Source organism: Anser brachyrhynchus (genome assembly GCF_964034855.1).
Source record: "Anser brachyrhynchus genome assembly, chromosome: 16".
Taxonomy (NCBI): domain Eukaryota; kingdom Metazoa; phylum Chordata; class Aves; order Anseriformes; family Anatidae; genus Anser; species Anser brachyrhynchus.
Window position 1 is genome coordinate 13,315,829 of NC_137734.1, and position 12,914 is coordinate 13,328,742.

Consider the following 12,914-nt stretch of genomic DNA (forward strand, 5'->3'; position numbering starts at 1 on the left):
ACAACAGGCTTTTTGTAACTTCTGTTAAAACAAAAAAAAAGAGAGACAGTGGGGACATGAAACTGATGGACATCTTAATATATTTATTTCTGGCGTTTTCATCAAGTGCCATGCTTATGGGAAGGGATATGTTTGCAATTAAAGCCAATGAGTTAACTGTATCTTTTTTTCTCTCTTTTAAAAGAAAACATGAGTTTAAAAGGAATCAAAAAAAAAAAATCTTTGGAATTTTCAATAGCACTGAATTGCTTTTGGAAGGAAAAAAATTCTGACAAACGGAGAATAGCTATTTTGCAAGTAACTCTAAGAAAATTAAGATATTCCTCCCTCCTTTTCTTCTCATAATCTTCAAACAATTTGATTAAAAAAAAAAGTTTAGAATTATTAAAATACATTAAAAGAAAACCTACTAAATGTAATAATTATAATGTTGAATTTTGTATCTGCTCTTAGGCACATTTATCTCTTCTTTGTACTTAACAATTCAAACTTCTCATTTATGGGGTTTCACAACATAGATTACAATATTTTGACAATTAATTTGTTACTCCTTTTCAAGAATTAAGAGAATTATTAATTATACCCTTATTCAGAAGTCTAACTGAGGCTTTAAGTTAACATTTCCTAATAGGCATTTAATTCTGATTTAATAAGACAATTATTGCATGATAAACAAATATCAATTGATTATTAAACACATTTATTTTGGATTAACAGCAATTCCATAGATATCACAGCCATTAAACATCAGTGAAAAGACTTTCATTAATAAACTGATTTATTTACCGTGGCATAAGTGTCCTGTTCAATCTAAATTAAATATCTATTTGGGATCCTCAGCCTGTAGTGTTACCAAAGGCATCTTCATGTTTGAACGCTGCACAAAAAGCATTTCTAGTTCAGATTCGCAAGATGCAATCTCAAAAATAATCAATCCGTATAAAAAAGACTTTGGTTACTGCTAGATAACTAATTATACAGACACAGCCTTTGTGCATGTCTCTATGAGATATTCTTTGTTATTCTCTTTCTTCAGAACTTTGATGCTGTTTAAAAATAAATTTAATTACCCACTGGTTATTTACACTGCATTTATTTCTTCCATCTAGAATTCTTTTCAAATTTAAAACCTGAAGGTCAATATCATTTTAGAGCAGTTTATTATTCATGGATATTGCAGAATTTCCAGGGAGAAAAATTGCTTTATTTTAAAATTAGAAGGCAAGAAAAGAATTGTAAAATGAACTGCATCAGGCCTGATCCTGCAGCACACTGTGGTAGCTGTTTTACTAAATAAAAGCTGCAGGGTTAGGTCTTAGTATTTTTCCTCATTAACAACAATAATTTCAAATCTACCATTTAAGCTACATGTACGTATGATCCATGCATATTTATGAAATAATGACAGGATAGCTATCTTCTTTCTGAGTTTTCCCACAAGACTTTATGGGCCTTATCAGGTAAAGTCACATGAGTAAAAGCCCTCACGGGTACGAGTGGCAGCAGGGATGTGCTTTGTGTCCGTTTTTCTCTGCTTTGCTTTTTTAAAGGCCAAATGTTAGGCGCAGCTGCAGACCTCCTTTACGCAGCAAAATGATTTAGGGTGGCTTATGTTTGCCACATTGATTTTATTTTTTTATTTTTTTTAAAAAAGTTATTTTTTAAGGAAGATTTAAAAGCCCTTTATTGCAATAAGCGAGTTAGATGCTTGGATGACCTCAGAAAGAGCAAGCAGGTTTTGTCCCAGTGTTGAGGCCTTATGTAGACATAGTGATTCTTATCTTTGGTCTCCTTCCGTTGCACTTGTGAAAAAAACAATCTCAAAAAAAAAACAAACACGGTCAAGAGGTGTTCATGAGGGGATACCCGCAGCCTGCGCTTGGGGTTCGGGGCAGCAGCTGATGGGAGTTGGGCAATTTTTTCTCAGAGAGCTTGTCTAGCATTTGACCAGAATGACTTCCTTGATTCTTCTTTATTGTTAATGAGAAACAAGATTTAACAGTGGCTTATACTCGACTATGGGCGAAGGGATCTTTTTTCACTTAGAGAAGACAGGTTGTGTATGTTTAGAACGAAAGCTGTCGAGAGAGGAATTTGAGTTGTAATGAGTACGTTGGGATGGAGAAAGTTGCTTCTGCCTGTCTGAGGGCACGTCAAAGCCCAGCCTCATCAGTGCAAACATCTGTGGGGGCTCCCTGGAGGGTGGTGGTTGGGGTGGGGATGCTGATGGAGGGAAAGCAGCTCAGTTTGCTCCCAAGCCTTCGGCTGGCTGCACTAGCCCACCTCCAACCCAGTGCAAACCCTGCCCTTGCTTCTGTGGATAGGATCCGACCTGTTCTCGCCACAGCTGCAGGAGATGTGGAGGTGGGTGTTGGTGAGCACACAGGGGGCTCCTCCTTGCTCCTGCAAAGGACTCAGCAAAGTCGGTGAGACTTTTGCCTAAGGGCAGAAAGTGGAGCAGTGTTCCTGGCTTGGTTATTTCTCCCCTCTTCCCCTGGTTGCTTCTGGTTTTGTGCATCACTTTTTTTTTTTTCTTTTTTTTTTTTTCCCCTGCATGCCTTTGGATCAAATCACAATATTTGTACTGGCATTTTGCATGCAGTTTCCTGGGGCTAATGGCTTGCAATCGCAAGAAATGTTTCTGTTATGGCCTCTGTCAGGTGGGAGCAGCCCCAGATTGGGCAGGCGGGCTGCGTGCACCAGGTGAAACATCTCCCCCCAAACTAGCCACTGATGGGTTGCCTCTTCCTGCAGCAGTAAGAGATCCTGTTAAGACCTTCTGCACACTGAAAGAGGGGTGAGAGCTTGAAGTAGGAAGGAGTTAGGTGCAGAGCTCCCCTCTGTTTCCTTCAGCACTTCTGCAGAAGTGCCGTAGGGAGAGCTCCCTGCCCTGTTCACCTCTGGTTTCACTTAAGCCTTAACAAAGTCGAGTGACCGACTTACAAATGAAGAACTGGCCAAAATGCAGTCGAACCTAAACTGGGATGGGAAACAGCTATTTGGAGAACTTGCTATCTGTGATGTAACCTGGTCTGGAGGCAAAGCCAGAGATTTTATCTTGCATGGTGAAGCTGGGATTCGGCGGAGATGCCCGCCTCATTTCCCACCACGGCTGAGCACCGTGCGCTGTTACTGACGGGGTCCCGTGCTGATGCCACATCTGACAGCTTGGTTTTTGCAGGGCATCTGAACTTTTTTACCGCGTGTTTCCTACATCTTCCCTATTACTGCTTTTAAGCCATTCTTCCTTTAATTGGCTCAGGAGAAAGGACTCATTCCTTTGCCTCTAACTTTTCTTTTTTCCCCATAAAGTATTTAGGGAAAAAAAATTGCCGAGTATGTAAACTAGAGATCATTAGAGGTTGCAGGGTTTTTTGTTGCTGTTTTTATTTTTTTTTAAAGACTAGATTCAGCAAAATGTTTTCTCCCAGGCTCTGGGTCTCTATTTAGGTGATTTTAAGCTCTGTTATTTATTTATATATTTATTCATTAGATGGGCCCACAGTCAAGGAGAAGGGGAACGCGGGGTTATTAATCTTTCCTGTCATCCACTCACAGATGTGAAGTTCACACCACAGCAAATGTGAAGTCAGCAGTACGCAACCACAAGGTGGAAACTTCAAGCAAAACAGGCTGCGAGAAACAGGGGTGGGAGAGGGAGAACAGGAGGGGAAGAGGGGAAAAGGGAAAGGGGGAAGGAAAAAAAAAAAGGACAAGGGAGTGATGAATGGCGGAAGGGAAATGGAAAGATGGATGGACAAGGGAAATGGAAAGAGAGAAATGAGACGGATGGAAAAGGGTAAAGAGGAACGGCAGATAAGAGAGAAGAAAGTCTGAAGAAAGTGGGAGAGAAATGAGAGATGCCAAGACAGAATATTTAAGATAGGGCGTTAATGGAGCTGGGCCCGTCTGGGTGCTTGGATATCCTGAAGATGTAAGGGGTAATCACTCTCTCAGCATGTATATGCTATTGATATGTTAATATAATTTTCTTTTTCATCTGAAAGCAATGAAGTTTTCAAACTGGCTGATTAACTAGGTCTGGCTGGTCCTGTGTACGTACATGTATTCACAAACACGTCATATATAAATATTTATACTCTATACACAATAGTGTCTGCAGATTCCCATAAAGCAGCAGCCAGCATTAAAAGTCCTATTAGTATTGATGTGACATTGGACAGACATGTTTGTGCTGATATAACCTACTGCAATAGCAATCCCAATACAGCTTTTTGGGAATACCAAATGTAAACAGACATTATTAGAAACAGTGAGGATGTTATATTAAAAACAAGCTCGCTCTGATGCAATAGGAGGGGTTTCAACTTGCATTTGGCTACAGGTCAGTTAATATGCACATTCTTTACTATGACATAGTTTATCTTATGGGGTTTTTAAAAATGATTAATTTCTCTGTTGTCTTACGAGACTTAGCTATTAGAGCTGGTTATTTTTATGTAGTGAAAAGAACAGAGATAAGTTATCTCCTCATACATACATATATATTCACACGTCCTGCAAACTACATGTTAAATCACTGTTTTAGTTAATTTACAAAGATGGCTGTATACAGAAATGACCCATTAAATAAGGCAAATGGTTGGGAGGCTCACACCATCACCCCAGTGAAGCTAGGCTGCTCGTTCCTCCTCTGCCCGTTTCAGCAGCTCTGCAGGTCCGTCCCTGGGCTTAAACCACAAGCTGCACGTTCAGCCCCAGGGCTCCTGCACCAGCGGTGCCAGAACCTGTGTGGGGTGGGGAGGAGAGGAAGGGGGCAGGCCAAAAAGCCCCAGCTCCCCTGTAACAGGCAGCAATGGTAGCCTGGCTCTTCTGGCCTGTGCTCGTCCCCCTTTAATATGCTTAAGAGCAATTCTTGCTTGTGGGGGCCAGACAGCTTGTGTCTGTCTGAGGTCTAAAGCTAAAAATCCAGCACTGAAAATACTTCCAGGGTGTTTACCCCTTGTTTGCGAGGAAGGGAAAAACGTTCAGTATAATTTACAGAAATCTTACTGTCTGCACCTGGAAACACCTCTGAAAGGGTCACTTTTCTGGAGTTAATGGGCCCCTTCCCACATTCAGATTCTCAAGGAGTAACTTGTATACAAGCCTTGCGTTCTGGTTGGTTTCTTTGATGACCTGCTAGATACACTTATCTACTGGACTTTGGGTGTTCAGGAGATTTCTGCAGGCTTCTGTGAGTTATTCTATATTTGTTGTAGTATTTTTGTATAACACACCTGGGATTGTTAGCTTTAGGACTTAAATATCTGCTTTGTTCTTGTACCAGTCCATAATATTAGCCTGCTTGGATAAATCAAGGAAATGGCTATATTATTTATACCACATGTTATTACTTAGTGTACTACTGGATCTGTGCTAGAAGGTGACTGAGTCTTTCTGTGGTTGAGCTTGCAGTGCTGAGCAGCGCAATGCCACCTTACTTTCCTTTGCTCTGTGCATAGTGAGTGAGCATGGTACTGGTTGGACTTGTTTTAATACTATCAAAAATCACCCATGTAATCTTAACACTGCTTTTTAGGACCCGAGGATATCTTCTCTCTGCTATCAGGATTCTTAAAAATGGGAATTTGTTATTCATATGTCAAGGTGCACGCTCAGAGCAAAGGCAGCAATGCTGGTTGTGGACGGGTCAGCAATAAGCCAGGGGATTTAGGATCAGTGGAATTAATTTGGCTTCAGTTATTTTAGTTTCATTGGCACAAGCTGGGAACTTGGCCCTTTTCACCTGAATACTGGGTTTCAGTGAGTTAATTCGGAAGGCTCTACGGCACAGGACACTTCATCTCCTCCTCTTCCTGGTCAAATTTCCTGATAGATACTGCTTTCATGTGGATTTCTGGCTTTGGTCTCTTGTATGTGTGCATGATGAAAGTAGAGACGAGACAAACAACCCCTCCCTTCTGCAAAGGCTCAAGATAGAAAGGGATGAAAAAAAAAAAGGTATAAAAATAGAGCTGTATTTTTTCCCCCTTGGAAGGACCTCCCACTGACTATATCATTATCCGTCTCATGTAGGATATTGGATTCAGGATCTATAGCAGTGAGCTGTGTTAGTATTGAATCTCATTTGATTTAATAAACCTCTCTTCTCCCTTGCCTGCTCAGTCTTCCCAGTCCTTTTCAGGCGGTGGTAGCTCCCCCATAGTGTTGGCCATAGAGGGACACATAATGCACTGCCCTCTTTATACGGTGATGTGGGGACCTTCATGCTCCACTGGAAATGCAGATTTTTGTTTTGCAAAAATAACCCCTTCTTCTTCCCCACCCCTTATGCATGTATGTTATATGGCCCATTCTATAGGTATGTTGTTTGCTTGCTGTTATTCTCTACAGTTGGACCTATTTCCAGTGAATTTTGTCATCAAGAAGTATTTTAAGCAGATTTAAGGTCTGGAATTATTTCATTTTTTTATTTTATGAAGTATAGTTTTGGAGATAAGCTGAAAATTTTGAGGGAGGAAAGAGAATGGGGAATAAGATTTAATTTCAAGTGAAAAGGAGCATCACTAATTGTTGTCAATGGACATTTTCAATACATTAGAAAAAGGAGGCTATTAGAGAAAAGAATAAAATTTCAAATCCTGCAGAATTAACTACATAGCAAAATCTATGCTTCAGGAAGAAAGAGCTTTTGGAACCTGTCTTTAATTTTCAAATGGGAGTTCTTTTGCTGGATGTGATGAGGCTTGGCATGTCTCTTGGCATGTATATGGATATGCAAGCTTGGTGTCTTTGGGCTCTAATTTCCCTAGAAGAATTTAAATAAACCTTTCTCAAGCCAATCGGAGTTAACTGTATAGTAAGAAACTGTGCTCTATGTCTGTATTGAACTTGGAAAAAATGAAATTCTGCTCTCTGCTCTAATGTGTCAGGCAAAGCTGGCTTCAGTGAATGTGCAGAGGCAAGGTTTTGTTTTGAGAACTGGAATATACTGAAGCTTGATTACAGACAGTAGGCAAACTGGCAATCCGTTTTAGCTTGTTTTTAGCATATACTCTGTGTGGGTCGGAAAGATAGTAAGTTTCTACAAGTTTCAATAAAATAGGGTGCCTAGTGATAGAAAAGGTGCCTAGCTGCAGAAAGAAGCTGTATTATAAATGCAACACCTTATTTGACTCCAGAGACTCCATGAGACCAAGCCAATTCCTACCAGAAGCCAATCAGAGACTGTTATAGTGGGGGAGATCCAAAGATGTGAGGTATGGTACTTTGTGGAACAACTTGTTTTGAAGACAGGATGCTGTGGCTATGGAAGTCGGGGTAGCCGAAGTCCTGTCCTCACTGTCAATTTATACCAACAGGGTTTCTAAAATTTACCTGCATCTCTAGTAGGCTACCGACTCAGATTTTGCAGTGGAAAACTGGATCCCAGTGATTTCCAACATATTTTTTTCAGACTGTTGAAATACTAGAAGTGATTCTTGAACAAGAGGACCAAATCCCTTCCCCAAATATAGCAATAGCATTTGGGGTGCCTCGACCAGTCTCTCATTGGTCTCTTTGCCTTCATAAGGGGTGTGTGTTTGGCAATCCTGAAAGATGCAGCATCTCCTAAAGCATAATCCAACGATGCCAGGCAGTGGGAAAGGTGAGAACTGTTGCTTTGAATTGTAAAATCACCATATCCATAATGCATGAAAGGACCTATGCCATAGCACAGGGTTTCAGTCCTCCTGCAGCTCTGGAAAATTGGACAACTTCATAGTCTTTTATGAAAATATAATTTATCTTTGCTGCCTTTTGAGTAGTAAATTATGAATTTGAAAGTGACAAATATTAGCAACCTGCCTTTATTGCTAACAAAACTGGGCAGGAGAGAAAAGGAGTCTGCAGAGCCTTTGACAGAATGTTTAATAACTTTTGTGATTACTATTTCCCAGAGGTGATGTGTATAATATGTATTTTCCCTCTTTCATTTTATCATAACACTTATGCTGGAGACTATTGTTGTGTCTCTGTATTCCTCAACTTCTTCATCAGTCAAAGGTTAGAGAGATTTGAGCAACCACAGTCAAAGCAAAGCTGTGAAGCCTTCTGCATCCTTTAAAAAAATGCACTGCTTTAGCTCGGTCCAACGGTATGAAAATGGGCCATACCCGTATCATAAATAAGCAGTATGGTATTAAAAGTCTGCAGTACTGGGGCAGCTGACAATAAAACTATGACAATCATTTTGTAGACGGATGGAGACTAATTGCAGAACATGCCAAAATAGACTCTATCTCAGGTGTATTCTGCTAGAAGAAAATTAGTTTCCATTTAGGGTCCCTTCCTGTTCAGGAAATGTAAAATTTTGGATGGGTTTGGTACCTTGGCTTTGAAATGTTCACAAGAATTTATAGAAAAATTGATCACTGAATAAGATTTCAAGAGGTAACATTCTTCAATTAAAAATCAGTATTTTCGACTTGGCAGCTAGCATGCGGTTGTGGTTGACATGAAGGAAGAACGGCGGATCGGGACCAACATGTGTGTCCCTTGGGAGAGGGACTGCCTGGGAGGTGTGCAGTCACGGAGCTTGCCAGGGCTGTAGCTCTCAAATCAGGGGATAACAGGCTGAGGTTACAAGGTATGTTCAGGAAGATTTTATGGGTAATGTGGACCAATTTTCCTTCTGAATGGATGCACCAGAGATGGGGTGAAAGCTGAGTTCCCATTCAGTAAGAAATAGTCCCACAGCTTCTAGACTGGGAGGGAGGATCACATCCATTCCTTTACGTCTGTTTTTGTAAGTGCAGGAAGAACTGTTCGGACTGGTTTAAATTCAAGCAACCAGTGCCGCAGACTGTTATCCATGCTTGGTTGAAAGCTGGTACCAGAAACAGGGCAAGGATGCAGTTCAAACCACCAGGAACCATCTCTCCTGCGAGGCTTAATCCAACTGTAAAAAATAGCCACATTATGGAGAAATGGAGAAGTTTTCATCCTTTAACCAACCTATCAGTTATAGAACACGCAGACAATTAAGTCAAGTATTAAGAGAGTGATCCTAGCTTTTTGCATTAGTGAATAGCTCAGCTAAAGCAGCGCACATTTGCTGCTGTTTTCTAGGTTTGTTGCTGGGTGGCTTCCAGACAGACATTGGATCCAAAGCTGAACTCTCCCTCTGAAATCACGGTTGGTTTTTCATAACAGAGCTCAAGCTACAGCCAGACAAGCAGGCTGAAACCTAATATGAGCTTTTGCTGCCTGCAGTTTAGGATGGACTGTCTCTAGTTTCACTTCCCTTCTATTCAACATGCGTAGAACTGTTAAAACCCTGGGTGTTGCCTTGAGCATCATCTTCAACATCCATAAGGCCATCTCAAGCACGCTCATGTACCTACTCTTCCTGGTCTCCAGCTTGCTTCTCCTAACTCTCATCTTAGTTTCTCTCCAGTCATGGCTTTGTAATGAACTCCATAGTACCTTCAGGTGAGAAAACATTCTAGTTCCCATCACAAACCAGACTTCAGCACCTTATTTCCTAACCTTTTGTACCTTGTCCTTTGATTTTTGGTTTCCTTAAACATTCAGCAAGATGAGGGGTGCATGGTGTTCGTGCCAATGTTTTCTGTGCTCAGGTGAGTGAGGTGGCAATGTTCTGCCTGTTGGCAACTTTTCTTGTTGGTAATCTCACAGTAATATAATTAGAAAGCAGAGTATTAGCTTCACAGGCTCAAAAATGTGAACAGGTCACTGAGAACAGGAGATAGAAGTCCCTTGAACTGTATTTGTTGCTAGCTGTAGAAAGCCCAGAAGGGTCCAAGTTTGGAGATGCACTAAGTATGGAAAGTAAGACATGATGCTATTTTGATTTGGCTGCTGTCCTGTGGGAGGAACAACCAATGGAATGATGCCTAAAACTCATTTTTTTTACAGATGTGCTTACGTCATTAAAAATCACAGAAACCCAGGGTTCTCAGTGCTTAAATCCTTTTGAAAATAGGCCCAGGAACCCCAACCGTGCAGACTTTTTAGAAAAGTTTGTTTTGAGAGAACTTCTTCCTGGGATGTTCTCTCAAGGAGCAGCCCCTAAAATATCTCAGTTAAGGGTGAAGAATCACCAGTCATCACAGAAGTTCGTGGGCAGCACAGTTTGGAGCTAGTTATAAAATATACATAGCTTTTCCACTGTGAAATATTTGGTATTTTAAAAATTAAGACAGTGTTATTTACTTCCCCCACTGCCCCCCCATGGCTGGTGTTGCTTATGTGCTGTTGGCAGATGGGATGTGGATCATTTTAATTAGATTTTATTGGACTGTTATACGGCCCATAATTGTGATCATTACTCATTTTCACTGTGGTTCAGACAGATCCTCTATTTAGACATGATGATATTTTGATGAGACAAGTCCCATGTAACTTGTTATGTTAGGGGCCAGTAGCCAAAGCAGTGGAATTAGGTGTTCTCACAGCATAAAAATTAGAGTAGATTAATAAAGGACGTAATGGTCAATTTGTGTTTCTAATTGTGCCCAGATTGTGGATGCTATGGGCAGAGTGTCTCCTTGGGCTGCTGAGTTCTGCTGAAAGCTGCAGGAAACAAAGAGTTCTTGCAGCAAAAGCCAAGGTAGGGAGATGTGGCACGGAGAGGGGACAAGCCCTGTTTCACCCAAGGGAGAGGGGCAAACCCATTGGTGCTGTCAAACTGACTTTCGCTGAAGCCAGAGATCTTGTGCTCTTATTCACATCAGCTCCACGTCTGGTCCCGTATGCTTTAGGTACGCTCTTTCTCTGCTGTGCTTTAGGCATGGCTGTTCTCATGGCAGGTCTGGATCACTGCAAGGAGACTGAGGCTGGAGGCTGAGTCTGAACTGGGAAAGGATCCAAAATCCAAGAGACTTTTGTGGGAGCTGCGCTCTGCTCTCACACAACCATCTTCTCACCTTCACCCCTTATTTCTTGGTGTTCAGTCTTAGCCTTTTTCCCTTGGCTTCTCAGACCCAGAACTGGTATTTGGACATAATACTCCTAGAGTGTGGACCCAGCTCTCCCTTTGTGTCCTGGGGAACATCGGTCATGCAGCACTGCCAGGGATCACGGTTCAAGCAAATTGTCAGAAATATTTAGAAGAAAGATTTAGGGTTTAAGTTTTTACTCCTTATTTGTAAATAAAGTTTCATTTGGCTAATTATTTAAAACATATATTTCTCTGTTAAAGCCCAACATCTTTTGACCCCCAGCTGCACTGCATTTGCAGATGTCAATGCTGGAGAACTGAAAATGTTGGGGTTCACTGGCTTTGGGGTACAAATGCTATCAGTGATGCACAAATATTAACTAAACTGCAAATGTCTCTATCCCAGTAACAAATCTGTGAATTTAGCTTAGTGTAAAAAACATCTGCAGCTAAGGAGATGGGATGCTACAAATAGTCCCAGCCTTTGTAACCCAGTGGGGGACACTCCAGTGCTATTACCATACCGGTGGGGGACACACAGAGCACACCCCCATCTGCTTCTGTTCTCCTGGACAGGTACCTCTACAAGGATTCTGGTAAGGGTGACTGCTGAAAATTATAATTGAGTTTAATTGTACAAGTCAGATTTTAGCAAGGATCAACTCAGATCGCTTTGTGTATGCAAGTGAGGCCTGTTACCCCTCTGGCTGCCCGGTTTGTGTACATCAGCCATCTTTGGGCGGCCCACAGATCAGCTTGTCCCGTGCAAACCCGAAAGGAGCTGAGCTGCAAAGTAGAAGAGAATATCACCTAACTCTACCCTGTACCTTTTATTGGGCTGAATGACATTCTCATCCTTTATATATATATATATATATATATATAAAATCCATTTTTTTTTAGCATTTCTATGCAGGGACACAAGCTCTCTCTCTGTCTCTCTCCCTCCCATCCAAACACATCCACTGATCCTCTAGATGCTACTTCTGCTTACAGTTCTTTTAGATTCCTCCTGTGCTATTGCCCTTGCACTCCATGTTAGAAACTGGGGCCTAATTTAGTGCTAGGTAATGCTTACCTTAACTTCTTGCTTCACAGTGTCCTTTTACTCCCTTATATCTGAAAGTCTTGCCTAGATGCAATATACAGTAAGGCCTCACTTCTCACATCTGCTGAAAAATAAATGTGATAAACTCAACAGAACCGTTCTGTACTTATACCTTATCTGTCTTTTCCTTCTTTTAAATGATGGAGAAGACACAGCAGAATATTACAACAAATGGACAGACATTTATAATTTACTTCACTAACCATTATGCTTTTGTTATAGTTGATGGTAGACTCGTATATATTTTTCATGTGTGAGACAAAATTAAATGCTCCTTGTAAAGAATCACTTACACACACAGTCTCTTTTTTCCTGCTTAGTCAAAAATATTCTAATTTATTAAAATGCCCTTATTTTTTGTCTTTTTTATTTTTCTGGGAATCGGGCCAGCTCACCTGAGAAAATTATTTTTCTCTTTGGGTTAGTTCCAATAAACTCCAAATCTATGTTGCTCCACAGAATGAGAGAACCTTTCCTAACAAGAGAATAATAATCACCAAATTCTGGTATGAATTTTCACAAAAAGAATGTGTACTAAAATGGATGAAACATCATGCTTCATTTTCTCATGCTGATTTTTCAAGTGAATAATTGCAAGCCATGATTAATGTCACCCCAGAAATCTGGCATGCTTATTTGTGAACATATTAATGAGTCTAGTTTTATTATTATTCAACCAATTCTAATGCCTTGGTATAAGCCTTGTATTTCCCAGCTTCTGTGTCCTTATAGGATTTTTATTTTTATATTTAATTTTTTCTTGTCATTGGCTTTGCAGTCCAAATTTTAAGGACAGTAGGTTTTGGCTTTTTGAGATTTTAAGAGTGCCCTCTGTGCTGATGGTACGATGGAAATCACAGGTACTGCTTTCCTTGTGCCATTTAAACTTGCTAAGTC